We start from the raw sequence: 17,038 nt of genomic DNA, 5'->3' as shown, positions 1-17,038 counted from the left end.
AACTAGATTTGCTGGAAAATATGTACACTGTGTTCTAAATTCCATAGCAAAGTACAATTTTTCTAATTAAGTACATCTTTAGTAAACACCGCAAAATACATTTTTGAGATGAATGACAATGTTAGATCTCAATTAAATTGGCTTTCTGAAGTATCTCAAGTGGTAAAAACTCTTAGGCGAACATTCACTAAGATATATTGTTTTTTCTAATTCTGCTAAAATGGCTAAACAATTTCAGCCTTTCTGAAATTGTTTAAATACAACGTAGTTCACAATCACGTTGTTGTCAATAAATTTCCATATTAGGGGCTAGGTTCTTTTGTAAGATCTAATATTAACTGATACCTAGTGGAAAACATCTATTCACTTATCAAAAATGTGGTTGTCTCTTATAACACACCGTTGCATCAGCTTAGAAACCAAAGAATATCAGAAGGAACAGTTTTTTTCATAACAAATTATGTACCATCACTGGGTAATACATTTGGAAAATGGGATATACATCTTAACATGCAACATAGGTATATAATTTTTAAAAACTCTAACTAGCAAAAGTTCTAGTGAAAAGACTGAAATATGCATCTTCCTCTTGAAATGTAACTATTAGAAAAATAAACTATTTCTTATTTTTTATAAAACAGTAAAATATAAGATTTAAATGCTACACAATAATGACTGTGGGAATCTCACCCTTCTAATCCCCACACTAGATTATCTAAGGGGAGGGAGGTAGATGGGGAAAGGGGGGAGTCCTATACCCATGCACTGCTGGTTAACCCCTTAAGGACACATGACATGTGTGACATGTCATGATTCCCTTTTATTCCAGAAGTTTGGTCCTTAAGGGGTTAAATGAAAAAAAAACATTATATAAAAAACATTATATATATATATATATATATGCGAAGTGGTTTCCTAGACTTGATAATAGCTCGGAAAGAACAAAGGACAACCAACCTCACCTCTCATTTCATGCATGAGGAAAGATCTAATATAATTGTATGATGGATGGCTGTAGCTGTCCAATGTTAAATACAGAATTACTAATAGCAATCATTTCTCTGACTCTTTTAAGAAATAATACATTCCTTTGTGCGATGTTAAACTGGCCATTTGTTACTATGTCTAACTGTGATTGGTAAATCACATTTTCTTTTTTTCCCTTTATTCTTTTCCTTTTGATGTGGATTGTTCATTTTAATAATTGCATACCAGAAGTGGGTACAGCATACCTGTTAGAAACCGAAACAATCAATAAATATTTTAATTCAAAAATAGAATTGTTCTCACCTGCGGAATGACATTTTAAGATGAATTTGCCGTAAAATACATTTATTGCGTCATTATTTTTCCTTTAAGGAAATGTTAAAGCATAGTTCAATGTCTATTATTTTCTCTTCAATTGGTATAACCATTTGTGGGGCTTGTTCTGTAAAATAATAGAATACAGTACACTGTGTATAGAGTATTGTAGAAATCATATTGTGCTGGCTACTAAAGTAGATGACATCCAGACTAGTGTTTGCAATTACAGAAAGAGAGAACTGCAGAGAACTGGACTAATTAGTTATCGAGTCTGTTCATCCTTTTTAAAGGAAAATCATTGATTTTTACCATCAAATAGTTATTTACAGTGATATGTGCCAGCTTGAGTTTAGAAACCTGTAGATAGTGATGTTCTGCTTTGTAAGAGGGAAAATCAATCTGTGGACTTTTGGGTATTTAGATTAAGAAGAAAAAATATCCAGCTGTCTTTATTTTGATGGCTTGTTTAAAAAGAACAGCACAGGAAAAAAATGCAAAAGGGTAAAGTGTACTAAATGAGCAATTGAGTTAAATGGGTGTGAATCTAACCTTTGTTGGTTTAAATTACTGAAGGGAAGTATGTGTATGGCATATATGTCAGCAAATTGTGCTTTGAATGGATACACTGTTAGTAATTAGTTGTGCCTGGTAAAAAATAAATGAAAAATAAATATTGAAATGCAAACAAAACAGATTCATATAGTAATAAAATAATAAGAAAAAACACAAATCTCTAAAATATTTTTCAGGACTCTTGAATTTCAGTACTGGAAAACTGATTCAGGAACCAAAAACACACACAAATGGGCCAATTAATCCACTGCAAAATATATACATAAAATATCAGTTTTCTCATTATGCATCTCTCTTTTTTTTGGTGCAATGGGAGGAATTCAGAGTCACAAAACCAAACAGACACTGAACTTTTCCCATAGAGATGCATTAATGCAATGCATCTCCATGAGGAAGTGCTGATTGGTCAGGGCGACAGTTGGCTCCATCCTGGCCCACGTCCTTGGCTGAGATCATCAGACTTGACAGATCTCAGACAATCCAATACTTTGCTATGGGAAAGCATTGTAATTGACTGAGATCATCACTTTTGATTATTGTAGCAAACTCCATTCCTTTATGTTCGGTTGTCCATACCCCCTTGTTTGTTGTCCCCTTGTTATTCCCCAGCGAACACCTCCTCTGGCTGTTAACCACAAATTAACAGGTTGACACCTTCGCTTGAGTGCTTTCCCTTGGCCATTTTGTCTCCCGAGTACAGGCAGCAGTATCGGGTTGTAGAACGCCTGGAACTATTTTCAACCTCGCGTTTCGGCAAAATCAGGCAGAGTTTGTACCGTTGCCCGTTCAACTTCCCGACCATCCAAACTAATGACACTTAGGAGATATGATCTACTGAACAGGGGCATCATTCGCTCCATAGCAGCCAGGAGGAGCGTCCGTCGATGTCGGAATCCCCGAAAGCCGACCTCCCGTCCTGCCCAATCCTCTGGAACTGTTTTGGACTATCCCCTCGTGGCCGGTCGATCAAAACTTTATTTGAACATACCTTTCATTCTACTGAACCAATCAGAGTGATTTTTGGATATGTTGTGTACTGATATTAGGGCTATTCGGGAATATGATTTTTGTGGGGTTCCTGTATTTCTTTCATATATTTTTGGGGTATGTTAAAAATGTATGAAAGTTTCTGTATTTGCGACACAATAGAATTATCTTAAATTGAGCTCAATTATCTCTCAAACACAAAGGCTCTTGGGAAAGAAACCATTGTGTTCTTGATCTGGAAACCCCATGCTAGGGGCAATGCATTAAAGCCGTGTGTGGCAGAATAAAATCAGTCGTGCTCCCAGAACTTTGTGTTGTCCAGTTGCTGGGGAAGAGGTGGGTTATCTACTTGGCATTTTCTTGTTCCTGATTCTACTCTTGGTTATCCAGCAAAAGAAAGTCCCTGTTAGGACTAGGTATCCACTACAATTATGTCAGCCAGGGAAGTGGATTGTGGGTGGAGCGCGGCAGACGGGAATAAAGGTACAATTTTACTATATTTAGGAGGGCAAGAGGGGACCAGGGGGGGGGGGCTATATAGTGATTTTAACACCATAGGGTCTTCAATACATGTTTGTCTTCCTGAACCTATAGTGTTTCTTTAAGAAGTTATTATTATCTGCTCTGTTATTTAAACTTTAATGACACGCAGGAGGCTGTTGCAGGCCCTATATAAGAAATTCTAAATTATGCACACTGTACAACAAGGAAAGAAAAAAGAGTAATTGTATATGAGTCTCAGCCACAGGAAGTTGTTTTGGTGCTTAGAGTGTTACTTTAAACTACTGTCCTATTTCCCCGTTATTTTATTGCCCCATTCTTTAATTTCATATTTCATAATTAACAATTATTTTCATTTGTCTTTCTCCATGCTGATGTTTAGCTACACCTCCTTATGTGCAAGTAATTTAATAATATAATGACATTTAATTAAATCTCTCACATTTACTTAAATCTCTCCATAATTTAATCTCTCAATTTTAATATCTGTATAAATTAAGCAATATGTTTAGGTGAAGCTCCATATAGATTCATATTATCATTTTCAATGTTTGCAGCAAGTTAAATAAGCGGAGACAAATGTATTTTAATCTTTTAACCAGGTTAATGAAAATGAAATTTTGCTTCCAGCTTTAACCCCTTAAGGACACATGACATGTGTGACATGTCATGATTCCCTTTTATTCCAGAAGTTTGGTCCTTAAGGGGTTAAAATGTATTCAAATAACTAAAATAATGAAATTGTGGTGGTTACTGTGTTTTTGTTGTTGTTATTATTTACAAGCTAATGTTAGTGTATCAATGTTACATATGATTTTTCAGTTAGAAATGTCCAACAATTCCCAGATTTTACTAGTAACATGACGTAAAGTCATGATTTTATTAAAGACACGGAGGCGAGTATTATGCATAACTCTTTCTTTATTTCCTCAGCAGCAAAGATAGAGGAATATAAATATTATCAAAAAATGAAAGAAAAAACTGTACAGGCATAACAGGTAGCCAATCACATAACAGAGGAAGTAGCTATATAAGTCCTGTGTCTCCCACAATCCCCCTCTTTCTTGCGAAACCGAAGACCAGGTAAGATAAAACGATGTCCCACTTGATCCAAACAGGAAACGGGAAACAAAACGATAACTTCAAGCTAAAAAAGATAGAGAAATATGGTAATTTCCAAACTCAAAACTGTAGACTTACCAAACATAACCGTGAGGAGTTCTACATGAAACAGGATTCTGGAATAGAAAAATATATAAGATTAGAAACCAATATAAAACTGTCAAAATCATCTAAGCATGATAAAATTACATGATACAAAAACATGATCTCAATACAGACCTAATTGACAACATACCTGTATAGCATCGAAGCATCTCTTATCCCAAATCCACACCGGGAGGGTGGGAGGGAATAATACTCGCCTCCGTGTCTTTAATAAAATCATGACTTTACGTCATGTTACTAGTAAAATCTGGGAATTTTATTAAAGACACGGAGGCTCATATTATGCAAGTTCAAAGCTGTGCTATCACTTGAGATGCGATGTGTTCAATTGGTCTGAAATAGAAGTCTCTGAAGGTCGATTCTCGGGACCAGTCCGCTGCGCGCATGATGTCTTCCAGACGGCAACCAACTGTGGATGCCTTCGAGGCCATAGCACCTCGTACAGAATGAGGCATAAAGATAGACGTGTCTATACCCGCTAGGGATAAAAGCCAACGAATCCAACGCGCTAGCGTCGGTGTCGATACTGGGCGATGAGGAGCCTTAAACGAAATGAATAGGGGATGTCGGTCAGATGAACGCAACTGTCGCGTAGCCTCTAGATAGGCCTTCAAACAATCCACCGGACAGAGTGCCGGACATAACGAGAATCTAGGATATACGAAGGATTTGGATGCCGACTTAGTCCTCCTAGATATGTTGAAAGTAATGCCTTCAGGAGTAAACACAAAGGCACCCCAATCAAGAGCCCTAACATCGGAGACTCTCTTACAAGAGACCAGGCAAAACAGCATAACTATCTTGGAGGATAGTTGTTTAAGAGTCAAGTCATGGTAAGGGTACCACTCCGACAGAAACCGCAACATTATGTTGACGTCCCAAAAGGCCGAAAACCGCGACCTAGGTGGACGGACGAAGCGAATACCCTTGAGAAGACGGCATACAAAAGGATGTTTGCCGACGGGTAAACCTTCCAAACCTCCGTGACCGGCAGAAATGGCCGAGCGAAAAACATTGATAGTCCTGTACGCCTTGCCTGAGTCGAACAGGGCTGTGAGAAACCCCAGGATCAAATGGAGAGGGGCAGATACGGGATCCACTGCCCGTTCCATGCACCAATCAGACCAAGACTTCCATGCAGCTCGGTAAGCTGATCGCGTGCCCGGAGCCCAGGCGTTATCGAGGAGCAAGAGAGCTGACTGTGGAACGTCAGGGACAAGCCAGCGTCCCCTGAAAGGAACCATGCTACTAGGGGCAACTGGTGCTGTAGCACCAATTCGTGCGAGTTCCCATCCGGATCCAGAAGGAGGTTCTGGAAGTTCGGCAACAGACGAGGGAAGTCTATGGACAACTCCATCAAACGAGGGAACCACGGACGGGATCTCCACAGAGGGGTGATCCGAGCTAGACAACAGTCGTGACGAACCAGTTTTGAGATCGTACGAGCAATCATGTTGAATGGAGGAAAGGCATACAGGTGGCCCGGAGGCCATTCTTGAAGAAAGGCATCCGTCGCCACAGCCGCCGGGTCCGGTCTCCAACTGTAGAACTTCGGCAACTGAGTGTTCAGTCGAGAGGCGAACAGGTCCATCTCGAACCATCCCCACAGCCTGGTTAGGCCTTGGAAGACCGAGGCGTGCAATCGCCAGTCTCCCGAGTCTCTCAAATGCCTGGAGTTCCAATCCGCACCGGAATTGTCCAGACCCGGAATATGTTCCGCCGTCACCGAAACGTTGTTGAGAAGGCAGAATTGCCAAAAGTCCTTCGCCAGTAGAGCCAACATCTTGGACTTGGTGCCGCCCAGGTGATTTATGTATCGGACCGCCGATACGTTGTCCAACTTGAGGAGAACACAACAGTTCGCCCTTCCAGGGGTAAGGCTGCGAATCGCAAAGGCTCCCGCCAGAAGTTCTAGGCAGTTGATGTGTAACGACTTCTCTGCGTCGGACCATCTGCCCCCCGTGGAAATGTTGCCACAACGAGCCCCCCAGCCATGCAAGCTGGCATCTGATTCTATGATCACGTCCGGAACGGAACCGAAAATCGCCCCTGGATTCCTCGTCCAGACAAATTCGGGATTCGTACGATTGACCCGAACGTAGGTGTGACCCCTTGAGCCGTTGGAGAGCCCGGTAATGCAAAGGGCCTGGGAATATCGCCTGAATGGAGGAGGCCAGTAGACCGATGATCCTTGCCAGCTGCCGGACCGACAAGTCCGAAGCACGAAGAGCTCGACAAAGCTCCTTCTGGATGGCTTTTATCTTGGACTCCGGCAAGTACAGGAACTGCCGTACGGAATCCACCTGGAACCCCAAAAACTCCATAGACTGGGCGGGTTTCAGGACCGACTTGTCCCAGTTGACCAGAAAACCTAGGTTCTGTAAGAGGTTGACCGTCCAGTCTAAATGCAACCTCAGGCATTCCAACGATTGGGACATGATTAGGATGTCGTCCAGGTAAATAATCAGTCGAACCCCTCGGGTACGGAGGAACGACACCACCGGCTTCATTACCTTGGAAAACACCAAGGGGCCGAGGAGAGACCGAACGGCAGGCATGTAAAACGCCAACGCCGCCCGTGCCAGGTGAAGTGCAAGTAGTCCCTGGACTCCACTGCTATTGGAACCGTGAAGTACGCATCCTTCAGGTCCAATTTGGCCATCCAATCCGACTGTCTCAGAAGGTCTCTGAGACAATGAATGCCTTCCATCTGGAAATGCTGGTAGCGCAGGAAGGCGTTGAGAGGGCGAAGATTTATCACTGGGCGGACACCGCCCCCTTTCTTGGGTACAAGGAAGAGATTGCTCGTAAAGCCTGGAGTGGCGAACGGCAATTCCTCGATGGCGCCCTTCGAGAACATCTCCGCGACTTCCGCGGAGATCATCGCGTCCTGCTCCTGTGGGAGAGACAATTCCCTGGGGGTATACGTTTGAACAGGCAGGGAGACAAAATCTAGTTGGTAACCCTTTACGCATTGCAGAACCCAAGCATCTGAGGTTATAACTGCCCACTTTGGGTAGAATAAGGCCAGCCTCCCCGCCACCCGAACCTGATCGAGAAGGGAAGAAGGGGTACTCACCATAAGGGCGTCTGCCCGAAGACCCACCACGGGGGTATCTGGAGCCCCACGATCTCCCTCTAGCCGGGAAGAAGGGAGGCGTTTTCGGATCCTGGAACCCTCGAGAGGGGAAAAAGGAACCTCTGGTGGCACGTAATGAGCCTCGGAAACCACGGCCGGGTGGACGGTTCCTGCTACGCCCGGCCCCACCGAAAACCTTGGGCGCGAAGACGCGCTTCATATTTGCCTGCGCCTTGTCGATAGCCGTAAAGGTTTTAACATAGGACCCCATGTCCTTCACAAAGGATGTGCCGAACAACATCCCCTCATCGGCTGAGTCAGGCTCAGCTACGGTCATAGCAGCCAGCTTAGGGCCTATTTTCAAAAGAATAGCCTTGCGTCTCTCGGAGGACATAGCCGTGTTGGCATTCCCCACAAGGCAGATAGCTCGCTGGACCCACCCGATGGCCACATCTACATCCAGAACCGAGTCACCATTACGAGCGGCCTCAAGAAGCTCGTACAGCTTAGACAGGGGGCCCAGCGTATCTAGAATTTTATCTTGGCACCCTTTCAGGGAGTGATCAAGACCCTTTTTAGGCTTCCACCCAGACTTAGTCAGAAATTGGGCAATTTGAGGGTCAACGTCTGGGGTTTTACAGGCAGCGCCAGGGAGGGAAGGACGTGGGCATTCGGCACGCAATTTATTGCGGCCTTCCTTGGACAGAGGTGTGCGAATCCGTTTAGCCACATATTGGGCGATATGGTCCGGAGGGACCCATTCAGCAGACCTTGGGTGACGTAGGTCGTCCGGGTCGAACAGGGGGTTACCCTGTGGGTCTAAAAGCCCCTTATTATCATCCCCAGTGGGGTCTGGTACTTTTCCTCGTGGGTTGGCAGAGGACCCAGTAGGGGTTACACCCGTAGGGGGTTGATCCTCGTCTGACTCGCCCTCAACATAGGAGTCATACTCCATGATATCGGAATCATCCTCCACACTCCGGTCGGTATCCGACCCATTATCCAGGGCTCTAGCCCGTTTCCATAATCTAGCCTTTTTAGCCCAGCCAGGGGCTCTTGTGCGCGTGGGGTGCGCGCTATCTGCGACCGCCAGAGGCGTGTCAGTCATGGCAGGCAAGGCCTGCATCGAGGAGTGGGAGCCGATATGCCGAGATTTAGCCTTAGCCTTACAGGCACCCGGCACAGTTTGGGAAGGGGAAGGGGACCCCACACCCAGGGGGGTAGGGGTAGCCATGGGAGGCAAAAATACAGAATGAAGTGACTGGGTGAAGGAGGACGAAACAGCCCCCATAGCGGAGGCAATAGCCTTCTGAAGGGAGGACGCCATGGTGGCCTCCAATAAGGCCTGGAACTCTTGAGAGGCCATAGCGCCCTCAGGGTTGTCTTTCGGGAAATCCCCAGAGGGGTCAGTAGGCCCATCCTTATTATCCTGCATAATGGCGGTAGTCACTAAGGGTAAAACTGCACTAAGGCAAACCTAAAGAAAATTACCAGACAAGGGTTGAGTAACCCAGCAGAACAGCAAAACGGATAATAACTCGATCGTTGGTGTAGCAGGGGAACCCGAGAAACAGGGACCGACCGCACGGCAGGAGAGGGCGACACAAGTGACCGCCCAAAATGGCCGCCGCACGTGTCAGAGTGCGCTCGCGGACCGGCTCCCGGCGGGGGAAGGGGCGCGTGCACCTACCCGCGCGGGCAGCCCGCGAGAGGGGAACGAGCACACTCAGCCGCGGTCGCAGAGAGAGGACCGTCGCGGCAGATTAACCACGCCGAAAGGCGATCAGAGAGAACGGGGGCGGGATGGAGGGGAAAGCACAGCCCGCGATGGCGGGCAAAGTCCCAGGGGGGAACACCCAACTACACCAACGATGTGGACAAAAACAAACACCAAATACAGAAGTATAATAATATAATATATAGAGCTATAAGCAACAATTGCAAATACATGTGAATAACACAACACAAAATGCAATCAGTAGTAGAGCTCAGTAAGGTACTTAGCTGTCTGAGGAAGCAGCAAAGAAAGAGGGGGATTGTGGGAGACACAGGACTTATATAGCTACTTCCTCTGTTATGTGATTGGCTACCTGTTATGCATGTACAGTTTTTTCTTTCATTTTTTGATAATATTTATATTCCTCTATCTTTGCTGCTGAGGAAATAAAGAAAGAGTTATGCATAATATGAGCCTCCGTGTCTTTAATAAAATTAAATTTCATATTGAATAAGATTAACACCACAATCTCACACATATGTACATATATGCTTAATATTTAGTGGAGTCTTTACTAAATAGCTTTGACATATACGTTTAACAAAATATCTTGTTGGAAGAATTCTCGAGCTTGGCAACGTTGACTATAAAGGTCTAAATTTAGCAAGCTGTTAAGTCACCAGGTAACAGAATAACTATGAAGAATATTTCCTAAGCATTTGAATATATATTACAATATATTTCAGCCATCAACTTATATTACATGCAATGTGTACATGAAAAAACAAAAAGGCAAAGTTGAGTGTACGAGTATAGGGAGCTATCTGGGAGAGGGTTGCAGAAGATGATATAGATGAGGGTTATTGCATGAGGGCTTGGCATTAAAATTTGGTATGTGGTATGGAAGAGGCTTACTGGGAGTTACTAACACAGGAATAGAGTAGTCTGTGAGGAGGATAATAGTAGCATTTCTTTTTAATAATAAGCCCTTGGATTAATGATGTATGGGTGAACCACAAAGTTCTGTGTCATTGTCCTCTATATACAGTTCATGCCTCTTGAAAAGACTGTGTTAAATGCTGGTTAAAGCAGAAACTAAAGTAAAACAGTAAACAAAAATAACTCAAAAAAAAATGGTGCAATGCTATATTATATGCTGTATTGCATTGCTGGTATTTTTTTCCACAAGAGATGCGGCAACCCAACATAATTGTCTCACTCTCTCAAACACCTCATCTGGAAGCACAGTTGATACCTCTGCAGGCACAGTGAGAAAATGGTCCATGTTTACATTATGAGAGAGACCTTATTTTATTTCATTGTTTTTCCTTTTGTATCTGTAGAAATACAGGTCACTTTTACTTTATTTAATTCCTAGATATTTTTTTTTTTAAATTAAAGTTTTTGGATTTCTTTATTTCAAAAGGTAGGTGCAATATATATAAATATGTAGAAATGCTTGAAATACATTTAATTTAATCATATTAGTAGCAAACCTTTAGATAAAATTGTATTTGTAGCAATGATACTGTATCTCTATGTAGTCACATAAGATGGTTAGCCAATGATTTCCTCTGCTAACTCTAATCATTTCTAGTATGTTACTACATAGAGTTTGGGGTGCATCTTTTACTAAAGAGATGATTGTGGGGAATTTGAAATTATTTCAAATTGAATTTTAAATGGTAAGCTAAAAAAATCAGTGTAGATAAAATGGCCTAGAATCCTGATACGCATGTAGGTTGATTTCACGTCTAATTCACACCTAAAATACTCTGATAGAATCTATGAGAAGCACTAAAGGTACACTCCAGGCTCCTAAAGCACTTTAGCTTGCTGAAGTGCTTTATGTGTGAAGAGTCTGTCCTATTTTACATTTTACAAAAGAGTGTAGATTTAAATTGAAACTTGCAGTTTTCTAAATTAAGCTTGCTAAACCCCTCAGCTGTCAATCAGATAGCAGGCCCTGCTACTGCTGGTTGTTTTGCTCAGTGGAGCTAAACTCAAGAGTCAGGCAATCGAGCACCTGCTTTGCAAAGACTTCTCATTGAGCAGCATTGGGTAGTCTGTAATTGGACAATCGCAGAAAGTCTGGGCTTGGTAACAAGGTGTGTGTGTGTGGAGGGGTGGGGGGGAGAGGGGGCTTGCAAATGCTTCTGATAAAAGATCAGAAGCTTTTGCAACCTGTTTGTAAATATACCCACCCGACGAAAATAATGCATCTTTAAATTAATGCATGCTTTCATCTGCGATATCTGCGATATGTCTACTAAACTGTATTTGGGCAGTGGAGAGTCCCTTTAAGAGCGTTTGATATCAATATGTTGGACATAATTACACTGAATGTAAAGAATTGATTTGCCATGGTCTTAAGGAGGAATAAGCTCTAGTGATTGCCAGTCTGCAAGCCACTACATGGTTGTTTTTTGTTAAATTTTAAAATTGTCGTTTATTGAAATGTCAATGTTTTACATTGTCTGAAAAAAAATGATTTTAGTGTTTTTAGTGCTCAAGTTGTCCCTTTATTAAAAAATCCTGGTTGCATTTTGTGGATGTGGGTAAATTCACACATCTTCAAACATCAATTATAATAGCACAAGTTAATAAAACACGTAATGTTCACATTTTTCTTGCAATTTCAGTACCACAGTAAAGAATTTCCAGCACATGTTTTGTGGTTTACATAACCACTTTGCTTTATGGTATTTAACTATAGTTTAATTTTATTTGACTTTCTTTATATTTGTTTTACTAATGTTTCCTAAATCAATTAATTTAAAGTCTAAAATAAATGTTCAGATAAAGTATCTGAATATGGAACCTTTGTAAACACATGTTGAACTGGATCAAAGGATGCAGCATCTGTTAACTGGGATATTATAGGTGATTGTAAAACACTATTGCAATTGTCCTTCTACTTCATAATTCACCTTACATGGTGCTTTTTCACACAAATCCCTAATAAACTATAGAGAGCATCAATAGCAATCTACCAGTGAAAGGAGTAGCAATATTGCTTTTTCAAGGCACTTCATGTGTTAGCAGAATCACAATTTTATCACATGACAGGAGGCTTCATATTTGCATCACTCTCTTTACTGAAACTCCCAGCAGCACAGATCATAATAGAAAAACCAATCAAAAAAACACTTCAACGTTATACAATAGGTCCTGTCACACTCATCACTTCCTCTTTCTTTGCTGCTCCAGCACACAGGTCAGGGTATTTTACCCTTGTAACTGTTTAATGTTACTTGTCTTATTATCTTATTATTCTATGTTTTATACACCTTTCTGCTTTTTAATCAGTTTATCCCCACTACTGCCTGGTAGTACTGTGACAGCTTATTTCTCAACCCTCCTTGAGGCCTGCTCCCTCTCTCCCTTCTCTCCTTGGAGTCTGGGACTTTTCTGGTCCCTTGCCTCTCGCGCGGATCGCAGCCGTTGGCGCTGCAAACGCACTGCCACCAACGTCTAGGCTCTCCGAGGGTGTGTGTGGGTGGTGGGGACGCTCAGTGATTCTATTGTAGCCGGCGGGCCCGGAAGGCCATGGGTCTCGGCTATAGTTGCATGCGGCACCATCTTGAATCTAATAACGCGAGTGCCGCAAGATTCACTTCAGCCATTTCTTGTTTTATTCCAGATCAGTATTACCGCGATCTGGATGGCAATATTTACTTACCAGCTGCTCCTGCTCTTTTAAAAGCTGCTTCTGATACCCTCAGTACTCACCTGCCAGCTACTTTTGCTAACCAATAAAGGCTGATCCTATATCCACTAATGAAGCCTGCAGTACTGCTTCTCATCCACAGTTAAGGTACTTACTACAATTGATTCAACCTTACATGCTGGGCTGCTGCATGCTGTTTGCTTAACTTCAGGGACTGGCATACACTGCCAGTACACTGAGGTGAAATTGATATGTGGAACTCAAATGAGTTTAATAGCCAATATACACTGTGCATTTTTTATTACATTAGTTGCCATATGTGAGTTTCCTCTGGTTCTCAAGGCACGCAACCTGAGGTGAGCCCCCAGATATCCTTACAGGTGTTCTGCACACTCTCTACAGGGAGATATAAATATCACACCATGCAGAACTATCACACATGCTGTGTACACCTGTTATATTGCTGACCATGGGGGTACAGCTTTGATGTACAAATGGGGTGAATCCCTCGAAGATATGTCACCATTGGCAACAATTACGAGGTTTTCCCCTCAGTATCACCCCGGACATGTAATTAATCTGGGGATCAACCCCCATAATTCTGAGACCGAAGCAAGTCTTATGGCTTGACTGGTGTGCAGATTTTTGTTTAACATTGTATTAATTATCCACAGACTTCAGGTGGAAGGGGTTTTCAATCACAATTTTTCCCCACCATAACCTATTTGGATTTTGCTTCCCAAGCACTACCAAGCCTCAATAAGCAAACCAGTAACCAACCTCATGTTGACGAGTTGCATTAACAACGAAACAGCTGTCCATGAGTGATTCACTGGTTTTGCATCTTTTCTTTTATTGTGTTTCAAGCTGTTGTATACAGCAAACACAGATTAAAAGGAATCCATGTTTAAAATGGAATGAGGCAAAAAGGTGATGCTTTGTTAAACTAATTTGCATATGCCCACCCAGAATCCTTTGCGGTTGTAACATCATTGCAGTTATGGGATTTCTGTGGGAAAAGCAAGTCTTTGTTTAACATTGTATTAATTATCCACAGACTTCAGGTGGAAGGGGTTTTCAATCACACTTTTTCCCCACCATAACCTATTTGGATTTATAGATAGATAGATAGATAGATAGATAGATAGATAGATAGATGTATTTCTAACATCATACTAAATGTATTTTGAATTTAATATATATGTATATTAATCTCAAAATACAGTTAGAACAAATTTAATGTATTTATGGATGAGAGAGAGAGAGAGAGAGAGAGAGAGAGAGAGTGTCTAAGTACTTTTATGTAATGAATTAAACTTTTTAACAACTTTTTATTAACTTTCAAAACTTTTTTGCAGGCATGAGGGGGACAGTGTGAGAGCTCAGGCAGTCCTCCTGCAGGCACTGCATAAGCCGTCTATTCCTGCCATGTGATCATGAGGACCCTACGATTACATGGCCGGGGAGGGCCAGATTGTGCAGAGGGTGGCTGCCGGAGCTCCCAGCAGACCCCAGGATCGCGAACACTAGCGTGGGATCGGCAGACGCTCTATGCCACCCTCTGGCGTTTAAAGCCACCCTAAAACGGATAGCATAGAACGCCCATCATCCTTAAGGGGTTAAGCTAATGGCAGAGATAGAAATGTTTGTAAACCCTACACACTTATTAAACCTTAATAGGGAACACGTGGCGGGTACAAAACAACAAATACAAACATACAAAGTTAAGCCCTGTGCTCCAACTTTCAATACTCCTCAGTGGTAGTAATGACTGTAGTACACACACATACAATAAACACCCCCAAAAAATAAAAGGTTACTTGTGCACTAACCCACTTTATTTAATTGTTTTATTATGTCTGTGGTAAATCACTGGGGACACAGCTATCATAAACATACATATATAAATATGTCCTGGTGAAAGTTCACTGAGACAAATATATATATATATATATATATATATATATATATATATATATATATATATAAATATATATATATATATACTGATTAGTCACAACATTAAAACCACCTGCCCAATACTGTCCCCCTGGTGCTGCCAAAACAGCTCAGATTCTGAATGTGTCTAATGGTATATAGCACCAATACATTAACAGCAGATTCTTTAAGTTCTGAAAGTTGTGAGGTTTGGCCTCCATGGATTGGACTTGTTGTTCCAGCACATCCCACTAATGCTGACTTGCATTTAGACCTGTGGACTTTGGAGGCCGACAACACCTTGAACTCTTTGTTATCCTCAAATAATTCCTGAACAATTTTTGCAGTGTCTTTGCTATCTGGGAACACCATTGCCATAAACGTGTGTACATGGTCTTCAACAATCTCTAGGTAGGGGGTATTATGTAAAAGTAACATCCAAATGAATGGCAGGACCCAAGGTTTCCAAGAAGAACATTGCCCATAGCATAACACTGTCTCTGCTGACGTGCCTTCTTCTCCGAGTGCATCCTGCTGCTGTCTCTTCCCAGCCATCTACCTGATCTAAAACAAAACATGGTTCATTAGACAAGGCCAGGCCATTGCTCCAACACTTACAATCTCATTGAAGGTGTTTTTGGTGGTGGGCAGGGGTCATTATGGGCACTCTGACCAGTGTCTGGCTACACAGCAAACTACAATGCACTGTGTGTCCTGACAACTTTCTATCATGGCCAGCATTAAATGGACACTCTACTGCCCAAATAAAAAATAAATAAAAATCATCTTTAGTAGATTTTTACATTGGGGGCTTGCAAAATTGGGAAATTGCTAAATTGACCTACAGCCTTATCCAGCTTTATTTTCACTATCAACACACAGTAATCGTACAGTGATGGGACTTCCTGCTGAATGTAAGTCATGAGAGAAATACATATTGCAGATCAGGTGCTCCTGAAAGGGCTCCCCTTCTAGTATGAATATAGGAAGCTTTGACTACACTAATCAGCTTTGCAATTGGGTAGATGATTTTGTTAGCCTGCTGTTTAGACATGACTGTGGCATGAAATCAAACAAAATGTGGGATAGCAGACATGTCTCTCAGATAATGTGTACCAGGCAGGGCCGCCATCAGAAATTGTGGGGCCCCTAACACAGCTCAAGGTCTGGGCCCCCGGTGCCTGCCTCCAAGTCCCGCCTCCAAATCCCGCCCACAGGAATACACACACACAGACACAAAAGGACACAGACACACACACAGAAAGATACACACATACTAACAGACACAAATACTGAAACAGACATACACACGTTTAGACACATACACAGATACACACACATACTGACATACAGACACACACACTGACGTACATACATACTCACATACTGACACACACACATACATACATACATACAGACATACATACAGAAAAACAGACATACATACAAACTGACATACAAACATACATATATACATACAAAAACGTACATACATATTGACATACATACATACTGATATACATACATACACACAGATAGATATATACATACACAGGTACATACAGACATACTGACATACACACACAGACATGCATGCGTACTGACATTCATACTAATATAGATATATACATAGATACTAACATACACACACACACATACATACATACAAACAGACATACATACATACTGACACACACAGACATACATACAGACATGTATACATACTTACATACACGCACACATACAGATAGACACACACATACAGACAGACATACTGACATACACACACACACACACACACAGACATACATCACACAGACACACGTACAGACATATACATACTGACATACACACACAGACGTACATGCATACTGACATACACGCACAGACATACATGCATACTGACATACACACACACAGACATACATACATACTGACAAACAGACATACATTTAGACATATATATACATACTGGATATATAATCCTGATATTTACAGAGTGAGTGTAGCAGGAAGTGGAAAAGAGGGAATAAGACAGAGG

Source organism: Pelobates fuscus, chromosome 4 (genome assembly GCF_036172605.1).
Source record: "Pelobates fuscus isolate aPelFus1 chromosome 4, aPelFus1.pri, whole genome shotgun sequence".
Taxonomy (NCBI): Eukaryota; Metazoa; Chordata; class Amphibia; order Anura; family Pelobatidae; genus Pelobates; species Pelobates fuscus.
Note: the sequence above shows the minus strand (reverse complement) of the source record.